Consider the following 26321-nt stretch of genomic DNA (forward strand, 5'->3'; position numbering starts at 1 on the left):
AAGAATAATGAATCCATAACAATTTTTTTATTGTTGTCTTTATGTTTCAGTTTCACTGATGCTATTTTACCAAATGTTTTATCTTACTTAATTAGAAATAAGCATTTTAGTTATTAAAATCTGACTGTATTATCAGCTATTGGGTGTGAAAGCTGCACCATGAGATGGTGTTTAATCTGGTAAACACAATGACTGATAGTGTAAATGTTAGCCCTCAAAATTATCTAAATCTGCAAGGGCAGATTACATAAAAACTACAGCTTGTGGGCTGCTGGAGATAAGTTCCACTGTCAGGAAGTGCTGTAAACCAGCAAGAGAGAAAATGGTGGTATAAAATCCCCTAATTGTAATAGATGTAAATTTTCATATCAGTTGCACAAGGGGATAGCTACAAATTGAAAATTGACATAAATGCTAAATGTAGAGAAGTGACCATAAGTTATCATAGATATTGGGCTGAATTTTATCGGCCCCTCCAATGTCATGGTGGGGAGGCCCGGAAAATGCCTCCTGGAGAGGCCCACCATGGGCCTCGATGACGGGAAGGCCCCGCCCCTTTTACCAGCTTCGGCGCGGCCTCGTGGCGGCCCCCCTCCCCCCGCTGCTTAGCAACGGGAACAGGATCTAAATATTTAAATGAATGTAAATTAATGAATTAATAACCTACCTGCTCTCGTCAGCCATCCTGCTGCGATATTCAGGTAGTTTGCCGGAACTCCTGCATTTTCGGATCTCCGTTCGGAGATCTGAGGCAGAACACCAGTTGGGAGGGAGGAGCAGGTAAGTTTTCGGGCAGTGGGGCAGAGTTAAACGTTTTCAATTGGTCTAGCGGGTGTTGGGAAGGGGTAAAGTTCATTGTTTTTAAACTCTGCGGGGGGGAAGGTCGGTATCGCAAGGTAAGCTTTTTTTGAGAGGGGGTGAGGGCAAGGAGGAAATTGTTTCGTCATGGGGGGGTGTGGGAGAGGGGCTTGAATCTACTATTAAATGTTTTACATTAAATTTATACTGCCTGTAACTTCAAAAATTCACATTCATTGGAAGGGTTTGAGCCCTTCAAAAATAGCGCCGGCGTCTGTGCCATGGCGCCGGACGCCATTGCTAGGGACGGAGCACCCACCCTCCTCCACATCATCGGGGTTGGGGGGAGGGGGGGGGGTTGCTGGTGGTCAGCCCCAGCCATGAAAATGTGACGCCGCATATAATATCGCAGCGGCTCCGCGGAGTTAAACCCGTGCTTGCGGGCCGCCAAGTTAGAAGCTCACTGCCAATCTCGGTGGCAAGCTAGTAAAATTTAGCCCATTGTTTTGCCTGGGCTCGCAATATTGAATGAAAGCAAATGCCACCTCACCACCCGACTAATATTCCCCTGCCCAACCCCTGCCTACACTGGAACCATTGCTGGCCTTTCCTTCCCCGCTGGCTACATGTGAACAATGATGGTGGGGGTGGGCTTAGTCACTGGAGAATTCCCCTCCCCCCTGACCCATTTACCACTGCCTTTACAGGGCTGCTATGGGGGAGATGGAGGAAGGTCCCAGGAACTGGCACGAACACTCCTATGGTGACCTAATTGCAGGAGGTTCCTCTCCCTCCAACCTGTCCCTCACTTCCTTTGTTGCTGAGGCCAGCAGGACACTGATCTCTAAATATTCATGGCTCTTTTGCCACCTTAACTACCTGATCAGCTCAGCTGCGTTGACAGTGGCAGTCCTGCTGCAGCACTCCTGGAGGTTTGCAACTGGGCAGTAGGATTCCCACCAGGAATGCACCAAGACTGGGAGAGGAAACCCCAGCAAGAAACTGGTGGTGGTGGAAGAGCGGGGAAATTCCCACCTCCTGGAACCACTGCTGGGAGCGTAATCCTGGATAATGAGTCGTATTGTTTCAATTTTATTTTTTTTAAACATGAAGCTAACATGGCTGAGATGTTCAAAGTCCTTGCAGACATCTACATTTCTCCTTCAATATGGGTTTCAGTCAGTGGTCTGCAGCCACCACTAATTATGGTCCGCACAAGTCTTTAATTTGATTTCCCTTGGATATTTACAAAGATTGCAATTTTCCAGCACTTTCTTTTTATTTCTCACTAATTTTAAATTGCAAAAAAGGTGACCAACACAAAAATGTCATTATTCATAAATGTGAGATCACATTATTCAGAAGGAAGAAAGATAAAACAGCTGTAAAGCAGCCTGAATATAAAATAGTTCCTCTGTCTACATAACACAAATTAGTGCATAAAAATAAACCCTTGCTTGGTGAGGTAATCACATCCTGTTATCGAGCCACTGCTGAGTGGCTTCCCTTTCAAATGTTATGAACACCTATCATTTCAGGGCTCACCTTTCACCAGGGAACTGCTCACTTATGTTTTAATTGTAATCTCTCAGCACAGACACAAGCATAATCTGACAGCACATGACAACAGCGTGGGTTTACAGTTACTCACAGCAAGACTCGATTCAGGCATAGCCACAGGGAAATCCCGCCCTGTACCATTGCTATGATGGTTATAAAATTTCATTCTGTGGATATGATTGGCAATTTGCCTGCTCACAAGATTATTATTTCTCATGACAGAAAATAAGACTTTCAGAGAGCTGCAGCACAGAATGTTCCAGAATCTTTTTGATAGAATTATGCATATAAAGGATGGAATCTCACCATCAGTGTCCTCCTACTTGAAAAAAATAATTTAAAAGAATTATGTACAACATTAACATTAATTTTCTCATTTCCTTTTTCACTTTGGTTAGTGGCATTTAAACTCTGAATGCCAACATTTTTTCATGCTATAATTATCCTGTAACTGACAACGCCGCAGAAGAAACTGGTTTGGATGGGTGACTGACCCTTAAAATGTGTGGGAGGTCATTTAACGTATACTAGGAAAGTGACATAGCTGCTGAAGCACCATGACTAGAAAGGTAAGTTCAGTTCCTCAACATTGTTAGGTGCATGTGCTGCATTAGCCTAACAGTGCAGCTGCTGACATTGAGGCTATCAGCGGTGACCATTCCTCAAGGTAAGTGAAATGATATGTCTACCATTGCAAGAGTTGTCTTCCTCATACCTCTCGATGGGGAAAGGCCTCTGTCTAAGGCCCTCCAGACATGGTGCACCGAGGGGCTGGAAACTGTAAAACCCCTCAGGCTGTATGCACCAGAGAATGTTTGACATGAAATGTACATCATAAATATAACCTGTAATGGCAAGTGTAGTGAGACACCTCATGTACTGCATTGAAAGAAACTGATCTGTTTTGCACTTTATGTAATTAGTTTTATTTTATTCATGCATGGGATGTGGGCGTCGCTGGCCAGGCCAGCATTTATTGCCCATCCCTAATTGCCCTTGAGAAGGTGGTGGTGAGCTGCCTACTTGAACCACTGCAGTTCACGTGGGGTAGGAACGCCCACAGTGCTGTTAGGAAGGGAGTTCCAGGATTTTGACCCAGTGACAGTGAAGGAACAGCGATATAGTTCCAAGTCAGGATGGTGTGTGACTTGGAGGGGAACTTGCAGGTGGTGGTGTTCCCATGCATTTGCTGCCCTTGTCCTTGTAGTTGGTAGAGGTCGCGGGTTTGGAACAAACAAAGAACAAAGAACAGTACAGCACAGGAACAGGCCATTCGGCCCTCCAAGCCGGCGCCGTTCTTGATGCCTGCCTAAACTAAAACCTTCTGCACTTCCAGAGACCGTATCCCTCTATTCCCATCATGTATTTGTCAAGAGGTCTCTTAAACGTCGCTGTCGTACCTGCTTCCACCACCTCCCCCGGCAGCAAGTTCCAGGCACTCACCACTCTCTGCTTGGGGCAGCACAGTGGCGCAGTGGTTAGCACCGCAGCCTCACAGCTCCAGTGACCCGGGTTCAATTCTGGGTACTGCCTGTGCGGAGTTTGCACGTTCTCCCTGTGACTGCGTGGGTTTTCTTTGGGTGCTCCGGTTTCCTCCCACAGCCAAAGACTTGCAGGTTGATAGCTAAATTGGCCATTATAAATTGCCCCTAGTATAGGTAGGTGGTGTGGGGATGTGGTAGGAATATGGGATTAATGTAGGATTAGTATAAATGGGTGGTTGATGGTCGGCACAGATTCGGTGGGCCGAAGGGCCTGTTTCAGTGCTGTATCTCTAAATAAATAAATAAAGAACTTGCCTTGCACATCCCCTCTAAACTTTGCCCCTCTCACCTTAAACCTATATCCCCTAGTAACTGACTCTTCCACCCTGGGAAAAAGCTTCTGACTATCCACACTGTCCATGCCTCTCATAACTTTGTAAACCTCCATCATGTCACCCCTCCACCTCCGTCGTTCCAGTGAAAACAATCCGAGTTTATCCAACCTCTCCTCATAGCTAATGCCCTCCAGACCAGGCAACATCCTGGTAAACCTCTTCTGCACTCTCTCCAAAGCCTCCACATCCTTCTGGTAGTGTGGCGACCAGAATTGCATGCAATATTCTAAGTGTGGCCTAACTAAAGTTCTGTACAGCTGCAACATGACTTGCCAATTTTTATACTCTATGCCCCGACCGATGAAGGCAAGCATGCCGTATGCCTTCTTGACTACCTTATCCACCTGCGTTGCCACTTTCAGTGACCTGTGGACCTGTACGCCCATATCTCTCTGCCTGTCAATACTCCTAAGGGTTCTGCCATTTACTGTATACTTCCCACCTGCATTAGCCCTTCCAAAATGCATTACCTCACATTTGTCCGGATTAAACTCCATCTGCCATTTCTCCGCCCAAGTCTCCAACCGATCTATATCCTGCTGTATCCTTTGACAATCCTTATCACTATCCGCAACTCCTCCAACTTTTGCGTCGTCCGCAAATTTACTAATCCGATCAGCTACATTTTCCTCCAAATCATTTATATATACTACAAACAGCAAAGGTCCCAGCACTGATCCCTGCGGAACACCACTAGTCGCATCCCTCCATTCAGAAAAGCACCCTTCCACTGCTACCCTCTGTCTTCCATGACAGAGCCAGTTCTGTATCCATCTTGCCAGCTCACCTCTGATCCCATGTGACTTCACCTTTTAGACCAGTCTGCCATGAGGGACCTAGTCAAAGGCTTTACTGAAGTCCATATAGACAACATCCACTGCCCTTCCTTCATCAATCATCTTTGTCACTTCCTCAAAAAACTCAATCAAATTAGTGAGACACAACCTCCCCTTCACAAAACCATGCTGTCTCTCGCTAATAAGTTTGTTTGTTTCCATATGGGAGTAAATCCTGTCCCGAATAATCCTCTCTAATAATTTCCCAACCACTGACGTAAGGCTCACCGGCCTATAATTTCCTGGATTATCCTTGCTACCTTTCTTAAACAAAGGAACAACATTGGCTGTTCTCCAATCCTCTGGGACCTCACCTGTAGCCAATGAGGATGCAAAGAAGGTGCTGTCTCAGGAGCCAAGGTGCGTTGCTGCAGTGCATCTTGTAGATGGTACACACTGCTGCCACTGTGCACTGGTGGTGGAGGGAGTGAATGTTTGTCGATGGGGTGCCAGTCAAGCGAGCTGCTTTGTCCTGGATGGTGTCGAGCTTCTTGAGTGTTGCTGGAGCTGCATCCATCCAGGCAAGTGTAGCGTATTCCATCATACTCCTGACTTGTGCCTTGTAGATGGGGGACAGGCTTTGGGGAGTCAGGAGGTGAGTTACTCGCCTCAGGATTCCTAACCTCTAACCTGCTCTTGTAGCCATGGTATTTATATCGCTACTCCAGTTCAGTTTCAGGTCAATGGTAGCCCCGGGAATGTTGATAGTGGGGGATTCAGCAATGGTAATGCCGTTGAATGTCAAAGGGAGATGGTTAGATTCTCTCTTGTTGGAGATGGTCATTGGCTGGCACTTGTGTGGCACAAATGTTACTTGCCACTTACCAGCCCAAGCCTGGATATTGTCCAAGTCTTGCTGCATTTCTACACGGACTGCTTCAGTATCTGAGGAGTCATGAATGGTGCTGAACATAATGCAATCATCAGCGGAGATCCCCACTTCTGACCTTATGATTGAAGGAAGGTCATTGATGAAGGTGCTGAAGATGGTTGGGCCGAGGACACTACCCTGAGGAACCCCTGCAGTGATGTCCTGGAGCTCAGATGACTGACCTCTAAAAACCACAACCATCTTCGTTTGCGCTAGTTATGACTCCAGCCAGCAGAGGGTTTCCTGCCTGATTCCCATTGACCTCAGTTTTGCTAGGGCTCCTTGATGCCATACTCGGTCAAATGCTGCCTTGATGTCAAGGGCAGTCACTCTCACCTCACCTCTTGAGTTCGGCTCTTTTGTCCATGTCTGAACCAAGGCTGTAATGAGGTCAGGAGCTGAGTGACCCTGGCAGAGCCTAAACTGAGCGTCACTGAGCAGGTTATTGCTAAGCAAGTGCCGCTTGATGGCACTGTTGATGACACTTTTCATCACTTTACTGATGATTGAGAGTAGACTGATGGGGCGGTAATTGACCGGGTTGGACTTGTCCTGCTTTTTGTGTACAGGACGTACCTGGGCAATTTTCCACATTGCAGGGTAGATGCCAGTGTTGTAGCTGTACTGGAACAGCTTGGCTAGGGGTGCGGAAAGTTCTGGAGCACAGTTCTTCAGTTCTATTGCCAGAATATTGTCAGGGCCCATAGCTTTTGCAGTATTCAGTGCCTTCAGTCGTTTCTTGATATCAGGCGGAGTGAATCGAATTGGCTGAAGTTTGGCATCTGTGATGCTGGGGACTTCAGGAGGAGGCTGAGTAGGATCATCCACTCTGCACTTCTGGGTGAAGGTTGTTGCAAATACTTCAGCCTTATCTTTCGCACTGATGTGCTGGGCTCCCCCAACATTGAGGATGTTGGATATTTGTGGAGCCATCTCCTCCAGTTAGTTGTTTAATTGTCCACCACCATTCATGACTGGATTTGGCAGAACTGCAGAGCTTAGATCTGATCTGTTGGTTATGGGATCGCTTAGCTCTATCGCATGCTGCTTATGCAGTTTGGCATGCAGATAGTCCTGTGTTGCTGTAGCTTCACCAGGTTGACACCTGATTTTGTGGTATGGCTGGTGCTGCTCCTGGCATGCCCTCCTGCACTCTTTATTGAACCAGAGTTGGTCTCCTGGCTTGATGGTAATGGTAGAGTGGGGGATATGCTGGGCCATAAGGTTACAGATTGTGGTTGAATACAGTTCTGCTGCTGCTGATGGCCCAAAGCGCCTCATGGATGCCCAGTTTTGCAATGCTAAATCTATTTGAAATCTATCCCATTTAGCACAGTGGTAGTGCCACTCAACATGAAGGACGGTACCCTCAATGTGAATGTGGGACATCGTCTCTACGACTGTGTGGTGGTCTCTCCTACCAATACTGTCATGGACAGATGCATCTGCGGCAGGCAGATTGGTGAGGACAAGGTCAAGTATGTTTTCCCCTCTTGTTGGTTCCCTCACCACCTGTCGCATACCCAGTCTAGCAGATATGTCCTTTAGGACTCGGCCAGCTCGGTCAGTAGTGATGCTACTGAGCCACTCTTGGTGATGGACATTGAAGTCCCCCATCCAGAGTACATTCTGTGCCCTTTCCACCCTCAAGTGCTGTTCAACATGGAGGAGTACTGATTCATCAGCTGAGGGAGGGCGGTAGGTGGTAATCAGCAGGAGGTTTCCTTGCATGTTTGACCTGATGCCATGAGACTTCATGGGGTCCAGAGTCAATGTCGAGGACTCCCAGGGCAACTCCCTCCTTACTGTATACCACTGTGCCACCACCTCTGCTGGGTCTGTCCTGCCGGTGGGACAGGACATACTCGGGGATGGTGATGGCAGTCCCTGGGACATTGTCTGTCAGGTATGATTCTGTGAGTATAACTATGTCAGGCTGTTGCTTGACTAGTCTGTGGGACAGCTCTCCCAACTTTGGCACAAGATGTTAGTAAGGAGGACCTTGCAGGGTCGACAAGGCTGGGTTTGCCGTTGTCATTTCCGGTGCCTAGGTCGATGCCGGGTGGTCCGTCCGGTTTCATTCCTTTTTATTGACTTCGTAGCGGTTAGATTCAACTGAGTGGCTTGCTAGGCCATTTCAGAGGGCATGTAAGAGTCAACCACATTGCTGGAGTCACATGTAGGCCAGACCAGGTAAGGACAGCAGATTTCCTTCTCTAAAGGACATTAGTGCACTGAACAGTACAGACGCTCCTCTTTTCTGGTCACATAAAGGTTGAACACATCTCTTGCCGATAGACACAAGCACTGCAATTTCGGGGGAAAATTGTTGGTGAATATCTGTGATTGAGACTTTGATTTGGTCAGGGGCATTACAGCATATAATGACACATTTTCAGTTGTTTTTGTGCTGTGGTTGGTTCTTTGGAATTTGTCACACAAAGTAAATGGGTTGCATTCTACAACACTGACAGCCAAAACAAATAGTGGGAGATGTTAGCACATATAAACAGGTCAGGTGGGAGAGAGATAGGGGCAAAGGATAAACTTGAAAGATCTGAACCCCAACCCCAACCTGCCTTCAATCGCCCACTTTTACAAAGGTGGGAAAAGGGATGGACAATCAACCCACACCCAGGAGGCGGGTTGGCAATTTAAATATATTAATGAGGCTGGCAGCCTCTGATTTAACCTCCATTGCAGGTTTTACAGTGGGCATTAGTGTTTCCCATGCCTCGGGAACAGAACCAGCAGCTGAAGTGAGGCGAGGTCAGCTTTGGGGAGAAAGTAAGTGCCTTTCCAGCACTTCTTGGGAACCAGGAGGAGCAGGAGCTCTTCCGCTGCCAGCCCCCCCCATCAGACCCCTCCCCCATACAAAGGTCCCAGGTCTGGGATCAGATCCAGCCACACTGCTGCACCCCCATCTACCGCCCCCCCAGCCTCCCTCGAATCAGACATCCCTCCAGGATTGTGGATCACACCCTGTCCCCATGATCGCCAAGCACCAACCCCTTCCCCCCACCCCACCATGGGGTCAGGGATCAGACCAACCTTTGAGATTTGACCCCCTTCTTGTCCCAGAATTAGGGATCAAACATCCCTAGTCCAGCAGCTTGCTCCAGAACGCTTTCCACCCATCTGAAATCCAAACCTACTAATCAGGCTGGCTTCCGAATGGGGAACCTGTCAGGGCTAAAGATGAAAATCCACAGCATGTAATGCCCTCCTGTTCCTGTAGATCTTTATTCTCTTTTCCTTCAACCTGTCTAACCTGTTATTAATGATTGATATAGTCTTATAATCAACTACTAACCCTGGTTGTGCATTCTACAGCCTCACATCTTCTGTGCAAAAAAGTTTCTCCTACTGCCTGTCCCATAAAAGCCGATGTTTAATCTTGTATCTATGTCCCCTCATTTTGGGCTCTTCATTCACTGGAAACAGTCTGGGCTGCATTTTGTTGTCCCACCGCCAGGAGCAATTACTTAACATATTGACAATGGCCGCCCCCCAACCGCTCCCCCCCCTGCTGCTCCCCCCCCCACCCCCAATCACGTGGCAGAGGCAGCATTGGCAACCCCGTTCACAAAGTCACCTGATGCAGGAGCAGGTGCTGGTGCCACTTTTAAAAGGCTGCTCGCCCTGCATTCAACATAATGGACAGTTTACTCCTTTTCCCCCTTCCCCATACAAATCGTGCAGAGTTGGCTCCTACCCCCACTTCCCCATACAGAGTTTACCCCTTCCCCATACAGATCATGTAGAGTTGACCCCTTCCCCATCTCGGTGGCACCAGCTTCTCCTGGATGGTAAAGTGAAAGCACATGCAGCTCAAGACTGGGAACTGAAGTTAAGATCACGGTGAATTAAATTTAAATTAATGCAGAGGGATATATTAAATATTTAAAGTAGGGTCCTGTTGCCGAGGTGCTGCCATGGAGCCTCGCTGCCACCTTGAAGATCAAGCCTGGCAAACCCGACATCAGGCTCCGTGACAACTGCTGCCACTCCAATTCCCCAGCTGCACCCCACCGACCACAAATCCTGAATGTCAGGCTGAAAACAAAATCCAGCATTCTGTTTCTATCTATTCTGTTTTATCCCCTCATAATTTTAAACATCTCTGTCAAATTGTTTCATAATATCCATTGTTCCATTGAAAGCCACCTGCTTTTCTATCTATCAAAGAGACTAATCAAAAAATTGACAATAATGATTGTGCATTCAACAGAAAATTAGGCATTAATCTTTCTATAACAGAATCCAGCTACTCACTTGCTAATGATGAATCAATACTCATGTAGCTAACTTATTTCAGTTTGAGTTTTTGTGTATGGAAAATTCCATCATTCCTTGGGTGAAGTTTGGTTTTAACTCATTATGTGCTGTTAGCAATAATGGTCCAAAACAATAATCTAACATAGACAAAATGTTAAACTTAAGTTTCAAGAAAAAGCAAAAGTTGAGGATGGTATGAATGGAGGTGGAATTGGACATAATAGAGATTCAAGGAGATATCATGTCCTACATGTTGCAGGGATGCAGGTTAAAGAGAGAAAGTGCAGGTGGTAGATGGGTTTTTGGTGACTAAGAAATTGTTAATTAGAACATTAGAACATTAGAGCGCAGTACAGGCCCTTCGGCCCTCGATGTTGCGCCGACCATCTGACCTACACTTTTCCATTTTCATCCATATGTCTATCCAATGACCACTTAAATGCCCTTAAAGTTGCCGAGTCTACTACTGTTGCAGGCAGGGCGTTCCACGCCCCTACTACTCTCTGCGTAAAGAAACTACCTCTGACATCTGTCCTATATCTTTCACCCCTCAACTTAAAGCTATGTCCCCTCGTGTTTGCCATCATCATCCGAGGAAAAAGACTCTCACTATCCACCCTATCTAACCCTCTGATTATCTTGTATGTCTCTATTAAGTCACCTCTCCTCCTCCTTCTCTCTAACGAAAACAACCCCAAGTCCCTCAGCCTTTCCTCGTAAGACCTTCCTTCCAAACCAGGCAACATCCTAGTAAATCTCCTCTGCACCCTTTCCAAAGCTTCCACATCCTTCCTATAATGCGGTGACCAGAACTGCACGCAATACTCAAGGTGCGGCCTCACCAGAGTTTTGTACAGCTGCATCATGACCTCGTGGCTCCGAAACTCGATCCCCCTACTAATAAAAGCTAACACACCATATGCCTTCTTAACAGCCCTATTAACCTGGGTAGCAACTTTCAGGGATTTATGTACCTGGACACCAGATCTCTCTGCTCATCTACACTACCAAGAATCTTCCCATTAGCCCAGTACTCTGCATTGCTGTTACTCCTTCCAAAGTGAATCACCTCACACTTCTCCGCATTAAACTCCATTTGCCATCTCTCAGCCCAGCTCTGCAGCCTATCTATGTCCCTCTGTACCCTACAACACCCTTCGACACTATCCACAACTCCACCGACCTTCGTGTCATCCGCAAATTTACTAACCCACCCTTCTACACCCTCATCCAGGTCATTTATAAAAATGACAAACAGCTGTGGCCCCAAAACAGAACCTTGCGGTACACCACTAGTAACTAAACTCCAGGATGAACATTTGCCATCAACCACCACCCTCTGTCTTCTTTCAGCTAGCCAATTTCTGATCCAAAGCTCTAAATCACCTTCAACCCCATACTTCCGTATTTTCTGCAATAGCCTACCATGGGGAACCTTATCAAACGCCTTACTGAAATCCATATACACCACATCCACGGCTTTACCCTCATCCACCTGTTTGGTCACCTTCTCGAAAAACTCAATAAGGTTTGTGAGGCACGACCTACCTTTCACAAAACCGTGCTGACTATCGCAAATGAACTTATTCTTTTCAAGATGAATATAAATCCTATCTCTTATAACCTTTTCCAACATTTTACCCACAACCGAAGTAAGGCTCACAGGTCTATAATTACCAGGGCTGTCTCTACTCCCCTTCTTGAACAAGGGGACAACATTTGCTATCCTCCAGTCCTCCGGCACTACTCCTGTCGACAATGACGACATAAAGATCAACAACAACGGCTCTGCAATCTCCTCCCTGGCTTCCCAGAGAATCCTAGGATAAATCCCATCTGGCCCAGGGGACTTATCTATTTTCACTCTTTCCAAAATTGCTAACACCTCCTCCTTGTGAATCTCAATCCCATCTAGCCTAGTAGGCTGTATCTCAGTAATCTCCTCGGCAACATTTTCTTTCTCTACTGTAAATACTGACGAAAAATATTCATTTAACGCTTCCCCTATCTCCTCTGATTCCGCCCACAACGTCCCACTACTATCCTTGATTGGCCCTCTTCTAACTCTTATCATTCTTTTATTCCTGATATACCTATAGAAAGCCTTAGGGTTTTCTTTGATCCTATCCGCCAATGACTTCTCGTGTCCTTTCCTTGCTCTTCTTAGCCCTCCCTTTAGATCCTTCCTGGCTAGCTTGTAACTCTCAAGCGCCCTAACTGAGCCTTCACGTCTCATCCTAACATAAGCCGCCCTCTTCCTCTTGACAAGCGCTTCAACTTCTTGAGTAAACCACGGCTCCCTCGCTTGACAACTTCCTCCCTGCCTGACAGGTACATACTTATCAAGGACACGCATTAGCTACTCCTTGAATAAGCTCCACATTTCGTTTGTGCCCATCCCCTGCAGTTTCCTTCCCCATCCTACACATCCTAAATCTTGCCTAATCGCGTCATAATTTCCTTTCCCCCAGCTATAATTCTTGCCCTGCGGTATATACCTGTCCCTGCCCATCGCTAAGGTAAACCTAACCGAATTGTGATCACTATCGCCAAAGTGCTCACCTACATCTAAATCGAACACCTGGCCGGGTTCATTACCCAGTACCAAATCCAATGTGGCATCGCCCCTGGTTGGCCTGTCCACATACTGTGTCAGAAAACCCTCCTGCACACACTGGACAAAAACAGACCCATCTAAAGTACTCGAACTATAGTATTTCCAGTCAATATTTGGAAAGTTAAAGTCCCCCATAACCACTACCCTGTTACTCTCGCTCCTGTCGAGAATCATCTTCGCTATCCTTTCCTCTACATCTCTGGAACTATTCGGAGGTCTATAGAAAACTCCCAACAGGGTGACCTCTCCTCTCCTGTTTCTAACCTCGGCCCATACTACCTCAGTAGACGAGTCCTCAAACGTCCTTTCTGCCGCTGTAATACTTTCCTTGATTAACAATGCCACACCCCCCCCTCTTTTACCCTCTTCTCTGTTCTTACTGAAACATCTAAATCCCGGAACCTGCAACATCCATTCCTGCCCCTGCTCTACCCATGTCTCTGAAATGGCCACAACATCAGGATCCCAGGTACCAACCCATGCTGCAAGCTCACCCACCTTATTCCGGATGCTCCTGGCGTTGAAGTAGACACACTTTAAACCAAGTTCTTGCTTGCCGGTGCCCTCTTGCGTCCTTGTAACCTTATCCCCTACCTCACTACTCTCAACAGCCTGTACACTGGAACTACAATTTAGGTTCCCATTCCCCTGCTGATTTAGTTTAAACCTCCCCGAAGAGCACTAACAAATCTCCCCCCCAGGATATTGGTACCACTCTGGTTCAGGTGAAGACCATCCTGTTTGTAGAGGTCCCACCTACCCCAGAAAGAGCCCCAATTATCCAGGAAACCAAAACCCTCCCTCCTACACCATCCCTGCAGCCACGTGTTCAACTCCTCTCTCTCCCTATTCCTCTCTTCGCTAGCACGTGGCACGGGCAACAACCCAGAGATAACAACTCTGGTTGTTCTCGCTCTAAGCTTCCACCCTAGCTCCCTGAATTTCTGCCTTAAATCCCCATCTCTCTTCCTACCTATGTCGTTGGTGCCTATGTGGACCACGACTTGGGGGTGCTCCCCCTCCCCCTTAAGGATCCCAAAAACACGATCAGAGACATCACGTACCCTGGCACCTGGGAGGCAACACACCAACCGTGAGTCTCTCTCGTTCCCACAGAACCTCCTATCTGTTCCCCTAACTATGGAGTCCCCAATGACTAATGCTCTGCTCCTCTTCCCCTTTCCCTTCTGAGCAACAGGGACAGACTCTGTGCCAGAGACCTGCACCCCATTGCTTACCCCTGGTAAGTCGTCCCCCTCAACAGTATCCAAAACGGTATACCTGTTGTTGAGGGAAACGGTCACAGGGGATAAATGTCTGCATATTGTTTATGATGATGAAGGAGAGAGGAACAAGTAAGAATAAAGGGTTGCCATCGCTTTAACATTTCAGGGGCCTGGCAGGCCAACGCTGCATACCTTGTGGGCTCTTGTGGGCTGGTGGTGGCCCCCACAGGCCCCCTTTCAGTTGTAAAATGACAGTGCAGTTATGTCAGCATTTACATCTGCTGATGGGGTAGCTTTCCAAAATTTTATCGTTGGGTTCAATCCTCCATTCATCTGTTGGCCGCACTTCATTCAACTACTCTTCTTCCTGTAGGAATAGCTCTCTAAAAACCATGAGCAGTTATAGAGAAGAGGAAAGAAGAACAGGGAATTAAAATTGGGGGTTGAAGAGAAAAAATAAACAGAAAATAACAGCGATGAAGGTAAAAAAATAGTTTCATGAAAAGAGTTTAGACTGTTCCAGGACATTGGAGCATTGTCTATGAGAGGTAGCAGTGGTACTACTTCCGCTGAGGTTCACCAGATCTTCTTTTGATTAGTTTTGTTGATAGAAGCTTAACTTTCAATTAATGTTTCATGATCACATCCATATCCATTTCCTCTTCAATGTTTGCTAATGGATATTCCTTCACTGAGTACACATTCAGGTGGTTACATTCTGGGTATTCACTGGCAGTGTGAAACCTTGCCACTGATGGTTTGTATTAGTAAATAATTGTCATGCAGCACACAATTTTCCACATGCACTGATAATGGCCAATGCACTCGATAATTATCATTACTGCTACCTGATTCAATTGGAGAGTGTTGCACAAATACAGAAAGTGTCTTTGATATGTGTAAGTATATCCATTTGGATTCAACTTTAACGTTAAATATGAATATGACAATACCTGTAATGATCACTATGATTATGAAAAATCTGAAATACAATATATTCTTGATTTCTTCTGTGGTTATTTGATTGGTATTTTCCATCAAAGGTTACTGTTGCTTTATTCCACAAATGAAGACATTAAGAGAGACCAATTTGATATTTAATGTTTCTTGAAACAATGCATTCAGAAGGGATTATGTGAAGTCTAAAATCCAATTTACCCTAGGTCTCCTTCACTGTGGCTGGTTGGTTGTGATTCCTTCAGATGTTACTGTTGCTTTAATGCACAAATGGGGATACTAGGGAATACAATTTAGTATTTTGTTTGAATTTCATCAAATGCATTACACTTTGAAAGATTAATCAAAGTCTCTACAATTTTACAATTCTTTAATTTATCTGAAGGAAGATATTTCCAAAGTTAGTTTATAATTAAGTCCTCTCTCTTGAAAGTTATTTGAAGGAAGTCATATTTTGAATGCTAATTATTGCAAGAGGATGAAGTCAATGGAAAAAGTAATTTGGGTGGGATGTAAAGTGGGCTGCTGATTCACGATCGCCTTTTTTTGCATCACTTTCCAAGACCAATATCACCCCACTTCATCCAAATATTCACAGGCAGCAGCAAAATAAAAGCTAACAGAATGTTGGATTAGTATTCAAAGATTCTTTGAGTTAAAATCCCTGTAAGTCATGCTGAAGATATATAGTTCCCGGTCATGCCCCACCTGGAGCACTGTGTATAGTTCTGACTGCCTCATGCTAAGCAGAGACAGGAGCATGCTGATGCCATAAAAAGAGCTTGCATTTATATGGCACCTCATGCAGTCACTGTTAGGCAGGCAAATAGGGAGACCAAATTGCATATAGTATGGTTTCACAAGCGGTAAGCAGATATGTGACAAGTTAATAAAAGCAAAATACTGCAGATGCTGGAATTCTGAAGTAAAAACAAGAAATGCTGGAAATACTCAGCAGGTCTGGCAGCATCTGTGGAGAGAGAAGCAGAGTTAATGTTTCAGGTCAGTGACCTTTCATCAGAACAGACAAAGGTTAGAAATGTAATTGGTTTTAAACAAATAAAGCGGGACTGGGGCAAGAGATAACAAAAGGGAAGGTGTTGATCGGACATGGTCACAGAGAATAACTGACCAGAAGGTCCTGGAGCAAAGGCAAACGGTGTGTTAATGGTGTGCTGAAAGACAAAGTGTTAGTGCAGAGAGGGTGTTAATTGACAGAAAAATGAACAGCCCTGGCCCAAAGCACAAACATGAAAAAAGTGGTAAAAAAAAATGAAACAAACTAAAATAAAATAAACGAATAAAAAAAGCAAAAAGCAAAAATAACTAAAAATAAAAAGAGGGGGCCCATCATGCTCTGAAATTATTGAACTCAGTGTTCAGTCCAGCAGGCTGTAGCATGCCTAAATGGTAAATGAGACGCTGTTCCTCAAGCTTGCGTTGATGTTCACTGGAAAACTGCAGCAAGCCCAGGACAGATATGTGGGCATGAGAGCAGGGGTGTGTGTTGAAATGGCAAATGACAGTAAGCTTGGGGTCATGTTTTCAGACTGAGCAGAGGTGTTTGCAGAGGAGACCACATTGTGAGCAGCGAATACAGTATACTAAATTGAAAGAAGTACAAGTAAATTGCTGCTTCACCTGAAAGGAGTGTTTGGGGCCATGGATAGTGAGGAGAGAGGAGGTCAAAGGGCAGGTATTACACCTGCTGCGATTGCATGGGAAGGGGACGAGGTGTTGGGGCAATGGAGGAGTGGGCCAGGGTGTTGCAGAGGGAACGATCCCTTCGGAATGCTGACAGGGCAGGGGTGGGAAGATGCATTTGTTAGTGGAATTACGCTAGACGTGGTGGAAAAGGCAGAGTATGATCCTTTGGATGTGGAGGCTGGTGGGGTGGAAAGTGAGGACAAGGGGAACCCTATCACAGTTCTGGGAGGGAGAGGAAGTCGTGAGGGTAGAGGAGTGGGAAATGGGCCAGACATGGTTGAGGGCCCTCTCAACCACAGTGGGGGGGGAATCCTCAGTTGAGGAAGAAGGAAGACATATCAGAAGCACTGTCGTGGAAGGTTACATCATCAGAGCAGATGCGTTGGAGATGGAGAAACTGGGAGAATGGAATGGAGTCCTTACAGGAGGCAGGATGTGAAGAAGTGTAGTCGAGGTAGCTGTGGGAGTTGTTGGACTTATAATGAATATTAGTAGGCAGCCTATCCCCAGAGATGGAGACAGAGAAGTCAAGGAAGGGAAGGCAAGTGTCAGAGATGGACCATATAATGGTGAGAGAAGGGTGGAAATTGGAAGCAAAGTTGATAAAGTTTTCCAGTTCGGGGCGGGAGCAGGAAACAGCACTATACAGCCATCAATGTACCTGCAGAAGAGCTGGGGGAGGGGACCTGAGTGGGCCCGAACAAGGAATGTTCGACATATCCCACAGAAAGACAGGCATAACTAGGACCCATATGGATACCAATAGGAACACCTTTTACTTGAAGGAAGTGAGTGGAGTTGAAGGAGAAGTTGTTCAATGTGAGAAACATCGAAAATAGGAGCAGAAGTAGGACATTTATCCCTTCGAGCCTGCTCTGCCATTCATTATGATCATGGCTGATCATCCAACTCAGTAACCTGTTCCCGCTTTCGCCCCATATCCTTTGATCCCTTTAAACCCAAGAAATATATCTAACTCCTTCTTGAAAACATACAATGTTTTGGCCTCAACTGCTTTCTGTGGTAGCGAATTCCACAGGTTCACCACTCTCTGGGTAAAGAAATTTCTCATCTCAGTCCTGAATTGTTTACTCCGTATCCTTAGACTATGACCCCTGGTTCTGGACTCCCCCACAATTGGGAACAGCCTTGCTGCATCTACCCTGTCAAGTCAGTCCCGCCATCCCAGGAATCAGTCTGATAAACCATTGCTGCACTCCCTCTATAGCAAGAACATCCTTCCTCAGATAAGGAGACCAAAACTGCACACAATATTCCAGGTGTGGCCTCACCAAGACCCTGTATAATTGCAGCAAAACATCCCTGCTCCTGTACTCGAATCCTCTCGCTATGAAGGCCAACATACCATTTGCCTTTTTTATCGCCTGTTGCACCTGCATGTTTACCTTCAGCGACTGGTGTACGAGAACACCCAGGTCTCGTTGCATATTCCCCTTTCTCAGTTTCTAGTTGTTCAGATAATAATTGCCTTCCTGTTTTTGCTTTCAAAGTGGATAACCTCACATTTATCTACATTATACTGCACCTGCCATGCATTTGCCCACTCACTCAATTTGTCCAAATCACCCTAAAGCCTCTCTGCATCCTCCTCACAACTCACCATCCCACCCAGTTTTGTGTTATCTGCAAATTTGGAGATATTACATTTAGTTCCTTCATCTAAATCATTAATATATATTGCAAATAGCTGGGGTCATTGCACCGATCCCCACTAGTCACTGCTTGCCATTCAGAAAAATATTCATTTATCCCTACTCTTTGTTTCTTGTCTGCCAACCAATTTTCTATTCATTGCCATACACTACCCCCGATCCCATGCGCTTTAATTTTACATGCTAATCTCTTATGTGGGACTTTATCGAAAGCCTCCTGAAAGTCCAAATAAACCACATCCGCTGGCTCCCCCTCATCAACTCTACTAGTTACATCCTCGAAAAATTCTAGTAGATTTGTCAAGCATGATTTCCCTTTCGTAAATCCATGCTGACTCTGTCCGATTCTACCACTGTTCTCCAAGTGCTCTGCTATAAAATCTTTGATCATGGACTCTAGAATTTTCCCCACCCCCGACGTCAGGCTGACTGGTCTATAATTCCCTGCTTTTTCTCTACCTTCCTTTTTAAATAGTGTGGTTACATTAGCTACCCTCCAATCTGTAGGAACTGTTTCACAGTCTATAGAATCTTGGAAAATGACCACCAATGCATCCACTATTTCTATGGCCACCTCCTTAAATACTCTGGGATGCATACCATCAGGCCCTGGGGATTTATCAGCCTTCAATCCCATCAATTTCCACAACACCATTTCTCTACTCATACTGATTTCCTTCAGTTCCTCTCTCCACTAAACCCTGTGTTCCCCAACATTTCTGGAATGATATTTGTGTCCTCCTTTGTGAAGACAGAACCAAAATATACATTTAGTTGGTCAGCCATTTCTTTGTTCCCCATAATAAATTCCCCTGTTTCGGACAGTAGGGGACCTACATTTGTCTTCACCAATATTTTTCTCTTCACATACCTATAGAAACTTTTTTGTTCCCTGCAAGCTTGCTCTCGTACTCTATTTTCCCCTTCTTAATCAATCCCTTGGTCCTCCTTTGCTGAATTCTAAATTGCTCCCAATCCTCAGGTCTGTTGTTTTTTCTGGTGAATTTATATGCCTCTTCCTTGGATCTAAAGTTCTCTTTAATTTCCCTTATAAGCCATGGTTTGGCTACCTTTCCTGTTTTACTTTTGTGCCAGACAGGAATAAACAATTGTTGCAGTTCATCCATGCACTGTTTGAATGTTTGCCATTGCCTTTCCACCGTCATCCCTTTAAGTAACGTTTCCCAATTCATCATAGCCAACTCGCACCTCATAGCTTTGTAGTTTCCTTTACTAAGATTCAGGACCCTAATCTCAGAATCAACTACGTCACTCTCCAACTTGATGAAGAATTCTATCATATTATGGTCGCTCATCCGCAAGGGGTCTCGTACAACTAGATTATCAATTATTTCTCTCTCATTCCACAATACCCAGTCTAGGATGGCCTGTTCTCTAATTGGTTCCTCAACGTATTGGTCCAGAAAACCATCCCGTATACACTCCAAGAATCCCTCCTCTACCGTATTGTGACTAATTTGATTTGCCCAATCTATATGCAGATTAAAGCCACCCATAATTACAGATGTTCCTTTATTGTATGCATCTCTAATTTCCTGTTTAATGCCATTCCCAACATCACCAGTACAGTTTAGGGGTCTATATACAACTCCCACTAACGTTTTTTGCCCCTTAGTGTTTCTCAGCTCTACCCATACAGATTCCACATCATCAGAGCTAATATCTTTCCTCACTATTACGTTAACTTCCTCTTTAACCAGCAATACAACTCCACCGCCTTTTGCTTTTTTTTCTGTCCTTCCTAAATACTGAATACCCCTGGATGTTCATTTCCCATTCCTGGTTACCTTGCAGCCATGTCTCCGTAATCCCGACTATATCATACTCGTTTACAACTATTTGCGCGATTAATTCATCCACTTTATTGCAAATGCACTGCACGTTAAGGCACATAGCCTTAAGGCTTGTCTTTTTAACATTACTTGGCCCCTTCCCACTATTTTTCACTGTGGCCCTGTTTGATTCTGGCCCTTGATTTTTCTGCCTATCACTTTTCTTCTTCCACTTACTGTCTTTTGTTCTTGTCTTTGATCCCCCCTCCTCTGACTACTTGCAAAGGTTCCCATCCCCCTGCCATTTTAGTTTAAACCCTCCCCAACCACTCTAGCAAATACTCCCCCTAGCACATCAGAGTCAAGATAGGAAGAAATAAGTTCAGTAGGGCAGGAACAGGCTGAAGCAATGGGTCTGCCAGGACAGTCCTGTTTGTGGATTTTAGGAAGGAGGTAGAAGCGGGCTGTCTGCGCTTGCGGGGCTATGAAGTTGGTAGCTGTAGAGGATAGATCTCCCGAGGAGATGAGGTCAGTGAAAGTCTTGTGGACAGTAGCTTGATGTTCAGTAGTGGGGTCAAGGTCCAGGGGGAAGTAGGAAGAAGTGATTGAGAGTTGGCGCTGAGCCTCTGTAAGGTAGAGGTCGGTACGCCAGACAACAACAGCACCACCCTTGTCTGCAGGTTTGATGACAATGTTGGGGTTCGACCTGAGAGAACGGAGTGCAGCAAGTTCAGAGGGGGACAGGTTCGAGTAAGTGAGGGGGGCAGAGAAATTGAGATGACCGATGTCTCAATGACAATATCAAGAGTGGGTAAGAGGCCAGAAGGAGGGGTCCAGGTGGAGGGAGAATGCTGGAGGCAGATGACTGGGTTTACTGGTCAGGGGGGGCGAGGACTCCTGGTCAATGAAGTGAGCCCGGAGGCAAAGGTGACAGAAGAAGAGCTCAATGCCATGCCGAGCGCGAAATTCATTCAGGTGTGGGCATAAGGGGGTAAAACTGAATCCTTTGCTAAGTACAGAATGTTCAGCATCAGAGAGGGGAAGGTCAGAGGGTATAGTGAATACACTGCAAGGGATGGGGTCAGAGGGAACTGAAGGGTAAGAAAGATCTGGAAAGGCATTAGCCCTCATCATCTGCTGGAGTTTGCATTCCTTAACATGTGAAAGGAAGAAAAAAGTTTTTTGTTAATGCATCGGATAAGACGAAGGATGAAACGAAACTGCGGAGTAGAACAGCTTTGAGATAAGGTGAAGCGGTGCTTCTGGAGAGAGAGGTCCAGTGTGTACATGTGGCGGCGCATGGCACTGAGTGTGGATCTCAGGATGCAGTGAGAACAGCAGTCTAAGGAACATTGTATTTTTCGGAGATACCTGTAATCCTGGGTGGATTCAAAACATGAAGGATGAAACTTCAGTTGGAATCCACGTGGAATAATTCGGAGCTGGAGACAGTTGCTGATGAAGGAGATGTGGCTGTGAAAACGAGTTTTGGTAGACACTATATCAAACACCAGGAGGGAAATAGAAAGCAATGAAGGTGAACAAGGTAAAAGAGACAAACGGAAATCCCGTCGGAGTGAACAGCAGAACTTCTTCAAGGTAGGCATTCCTGGAAGAGAAGTGGCAGTGAATTAAACACTAAAATTAAAGCAAAATACTGCAGATGCTGGAAATCTGAAGTAAAAACAAGAAATTATATATGACCAGTTAATCTGTTTTTGGTGGCATTGATTGAGGGAAGAATGTTGGCCAGTATGCCAGATAAGGTTATACTACAACTACTAATCAATGATCAATAGCTACACTATCCATTCACTACCAGCAGCACGTTGTTTATATTGCCCAACTAAATCTAATTCCATCCCTTACCAGCCACCCCCACCCCCCCATCCTGACCAATAGTCATTCTGTATTACATGCTAACAGAGAAAACAAAGCTTTCCTAGTCAGTAAATCATAAAAGTACTGAGAGTACAATGACAGGAATCCCTCTTTTCTCAAAACATTTGAAATGTCCAGGAAGCCCAATTTATACCCCAAATATTTTTTAAATTAGACTTAGTTTTGTGTTATAGTTATACTTCACTTGGTGTCAAGGCAAATTGACATGAGATGACATTCTGCAGGAAGCTTTCAGGCTGTTCCTGTCTGGAGTCGAGGTGATAATGTCATTTTTGGGCCACTGCTGAGTAGAAACCATTTTCAGAGAGATTCTACCCACAGATGTTTAACAGGAGAAAGGAGGTAGCCCAGAATGCAACTTTCAATGAGGCCAAGGGAGGAAGATAAGAGGGCACAGGTTTAAGTGTAAGGAAGGCAGGAATAGGACAGACAACAGGATATATTTCTGTACACAAAGGGTAATCAACAGCTAGAGGAGGCCGGAGGGTGGTTGAGGCTATGACACTCGAACCATTTAATAAACTACTAGGTGTTGTAATTGATAGATTGTTCACTGAAGGACCATCTTGATCTGAACCCTAGGCTGTAATTTAGTTGCTTGAGTTATTTGGATGGAGACAGAGAGCATCAGTATTTTATGAAGGTTTGACGTTATTGCAAAAATCAAGATGATGATTTGAGCCCTGAGATAGTATTTGCGTAACTACTGGAATACTTTTGTTTTGTAATTAAATAGCTTTTGTTCTCCTGTTTAATTGACATTATGCTTTACAGAAAAGTGATAGCAGTATTGAAACCTGGACATGTGGTGCACCACTTAGTTCATAGCAGTCAATAATAATCCTATTAAAAAATGATTTCACTGTGGTCTGGAAGCTGTGATCATTCCCCTTTAATTGTATTGTATTAGTGCTGTTAGTTGTAGCCAGCTTTAGGCAATAATTAAATATTAACAGCAAACAGTTTTTATCAAGTCATATCAAACAAAAGTATAGTATGTTCTGCATGGTAGGGAGAAAAATGTTAGATGAAAGTGTGAGTGGAGATATAACAATGAATGATTAACAGAGCTTTTGTGAGTATGTGACTGCATCGTTTATCATCATATTTTACTTTCTCAAAAATTATTTCACTAACAGTTTTATGATTAATCTGTTTCAAATATTTGCAATTATCACATAACACACTGTTAATTTACTCATTAATTGTTACTTTCACACTTTTAGACACCTTCATTATGAAGACATGATACGATTCAGGCAATTCTTGATGTAACATATAGGTAACTCATTAAGGTGCACAATTCTGTCTTTCTTCTGAATTTAGGGTTCATTATGTTTACTTGGTAGAATTTAATAGACCCAAACCAAGTTAGCATAAGGGCACCATTTTGCTTTTGAAGTATCCACACAATTGAAATCCTCGAGCATTAATAAAAAGAAAATAGCCGATAAGTCTTTCCTGGCCCCAATTTTAACGTCAGGTCAGATTTAGGTTGATGGGTAGTGGGGTAAATGCAAACCTCACTCACTGCCCTAGAAAAAAGTTCCAGAGTATGTTTAACTACTGGGTCTCACAAGAATCTCACCAGCAGATTTCCCACCCGCTGATATAAGGAGCACCAGTCACAAGCAGGTCCCCAGATTTCTGTGATTTTAACCATTCACCTGCCCCATTCCTGTCAGGTGGGCTGGGTTAAAATAGGCCAAACATTTTAGGAATTTTTGGCCATTTTTCCACAGAAAGGATTTGGAAAAGATTTATACTTAAATATTGAGTTGTTCACGCAAAGTATATTCATATAATTATTTTAAAAAGACATTAAGAAAGAAATTTAAAATACTAATGAACTTGGCATTGAAATTGTTTCCCCAAAAACCAATAATGACAAACACTTAGAACCATCGAACTACAGAACAATTACAACACAGAAAGAGGCCATTCAGCCCATCGTATCTGTGCCAGCCGAAAACAAAACTAGCCGCTCAATCTAATTCCACCTTCCAGCACCTGGTCCAAAGCCTTGCATGTTACAGAACTTCAGATGCATATCCAGGTGCCTTTTTAAAAAATTGAGGGTTTCTGCCTCCACCACCATTCCTGGCAGTGAATTCTAGACGCCCACCACCATCTGGGTGAGAAAAGTTTTCCTCGTATCCCCTCTAATCCTTCTACCAATCACCTTAAATCTGTGCCTCCTTGTAATTGACCTCTCTGTTAGGGGAAACAGGTCCTTCCTGTCTACTCTATCTAAGCCCCTCATAATTTTGTACACCTCAATTAAGTCACCCTTCAGCCTCCTCTGTTCTAAGGAAAACAATCCCAGCCTATCCAATCTTTCTTCATAGCTGCAACTTTCAAGCCCTGGCAACATTCTTGTAAATCTCCTGTGCACTCTTCCCAGAGCAACTATGTCCTTCCTGTAATGTGGCGACCAGAACTGTACGCAATACTCCAACTGTGGCCGAACCAGCGTTTTATACAGTTCCAGCATTACAGCCCTGCTTTTGTATTCTATACCTCGGCCAATGAAGGAAAACATTCCATATGACTTCTTTACCACTTTATCTACCTCACCTGCCACCTTTAGGGACCTGTGGACATGCACTCAAAGGTCTCTCACTTCTTCTACCCCTCTCAATATCCTCCCGTTTACTGTGTATTCCCTCGCTTTATTTGCCCTCCCCAAGTGCATTACTTCACATTTCTCCAGATTGAATTCCATTTGCCACTTTTCCACCCACTCAACCAAACCTTTGATATTATTCTGGAGTCTACAGAATCTTCTGGAGTCTACAGAGTCTTCACTATCAACTACACGACCAATTTTTGTGTCATCAGCAAGTTTCCCAATCATGCCTCTCACATTTAAGTCCAAATCTTTAATAAATACCAAAAACAGCAAGGTACCCAACACTGAGCTCTGTGGAACATCACTGGAAACAGCTTTCCATTCCAAAACATCTGTCGACTACTACCCTTTACTTTCTGTCACTGAGCCAATTTTGGATCCAACCTGTCACATTCCCCTGTATCCCATGGACTGTCATCTCACTGACCAGTATGCCTCGCGGGACCTTGTCAAATGCCTTACTAAAATTTATATAGACCACATCCACTGCACTACCCTCATCAATCCTCCTTGTTACTTCCTCAAAGAATTCAATTAAGTTAATAAGTTCCCTTAACAAATGTTGGATCGGTATTCTCCCTCCCCTCAAACTGGACTTTAAAACTGGACTTTGTGAAGTATGGGGAAGGAACCCCAACCCCCATGGACACTAGTACTGTGAATGAGAGCCAAACCTCAACACAAAGCACACAGAGGCAGGCTGTATTCCAATGGGTCAATTTCAAACTTTCCAACATCACAACAGAACTGATACTGTTAAAGGACTGAAATTTGGGACATTATCATAACTGTGATACAGGAAAACTGCCATCATGTAACCCAATTAAGTAATTGGGGAGGCCATTGTTACAACTAACTGGCCCCAGACCACAGCATTCATTCCTGTCAAGACAGGAGAGAAACCTTTTCATGTATATCAGCTCTGGAGCCTGGAATACCTGGAACTTGGTGGAGTTCATTATTCTCATTCATGGAAATAACATCAGCACTAAGTGGATTTGTCTGAACCAGGCAGGCAACAGACAAAAGTGACTAAAAGGTGCTAAGCACTGACCATCCAGCAGGATGGCTTCAGGAGATGTGTTTATGATCTTTTGATAAGGATCATCATAAAAGGGACCAGATCGAAGGGTTTGGGACTGCAGTCAAGAAGGAGGGTCAGGAATAGTCAACCTGGCTCGTGGACCTACAAATTCTCACCAGAAGGACCAACTGCTTGGGGAATTGTCAGTTATCAGCCAAATCCAAGGGGTATTTGGGGCTGAAAGTTTAAAGCGTAAGTGTAACAACTAAATCCTGGGAGGGTTTGGGATTTGAATTGACTGCATTTGGAGCAGAAATGTGGGGTTTTGCCTGTGGTTTTTCGAAAAAGTCTTATAAGTCGTAGTGACTTGCATGTTTGGGTGGGAGCCGAGGCTAAATCGTGGAGGGATTTAAATCGGACTAACCAATCAAGGTGTCATGCGGTGTCCTTTAAATTAGTTTCGAGGTCTTTGTATCAGGGTGTTAGGAGGGTTTTAATGAACAAGTTTGTGGTTCAGCCCAACCCTGTGTCTGTGCAGTTTGTCTTTTATAAAATCCTAAAGTCAAGA

This window comes from Heterodontus francisci, chromosome 7, assembly GCF_036365525.1.
Source record: "Heterodontus francisci isolate sHetFra1 chromosome 7, sHetFra1.hap1, whole genome shotgun sequence".
Classification (NCBI taxonomy): domain Eukaryota; kingdom Metazoa; phylum Chordata; class Chondrichthyes; order Heterodontiformes; family Heterodontidae; genus Heterodontus; species Heterodontus francisci.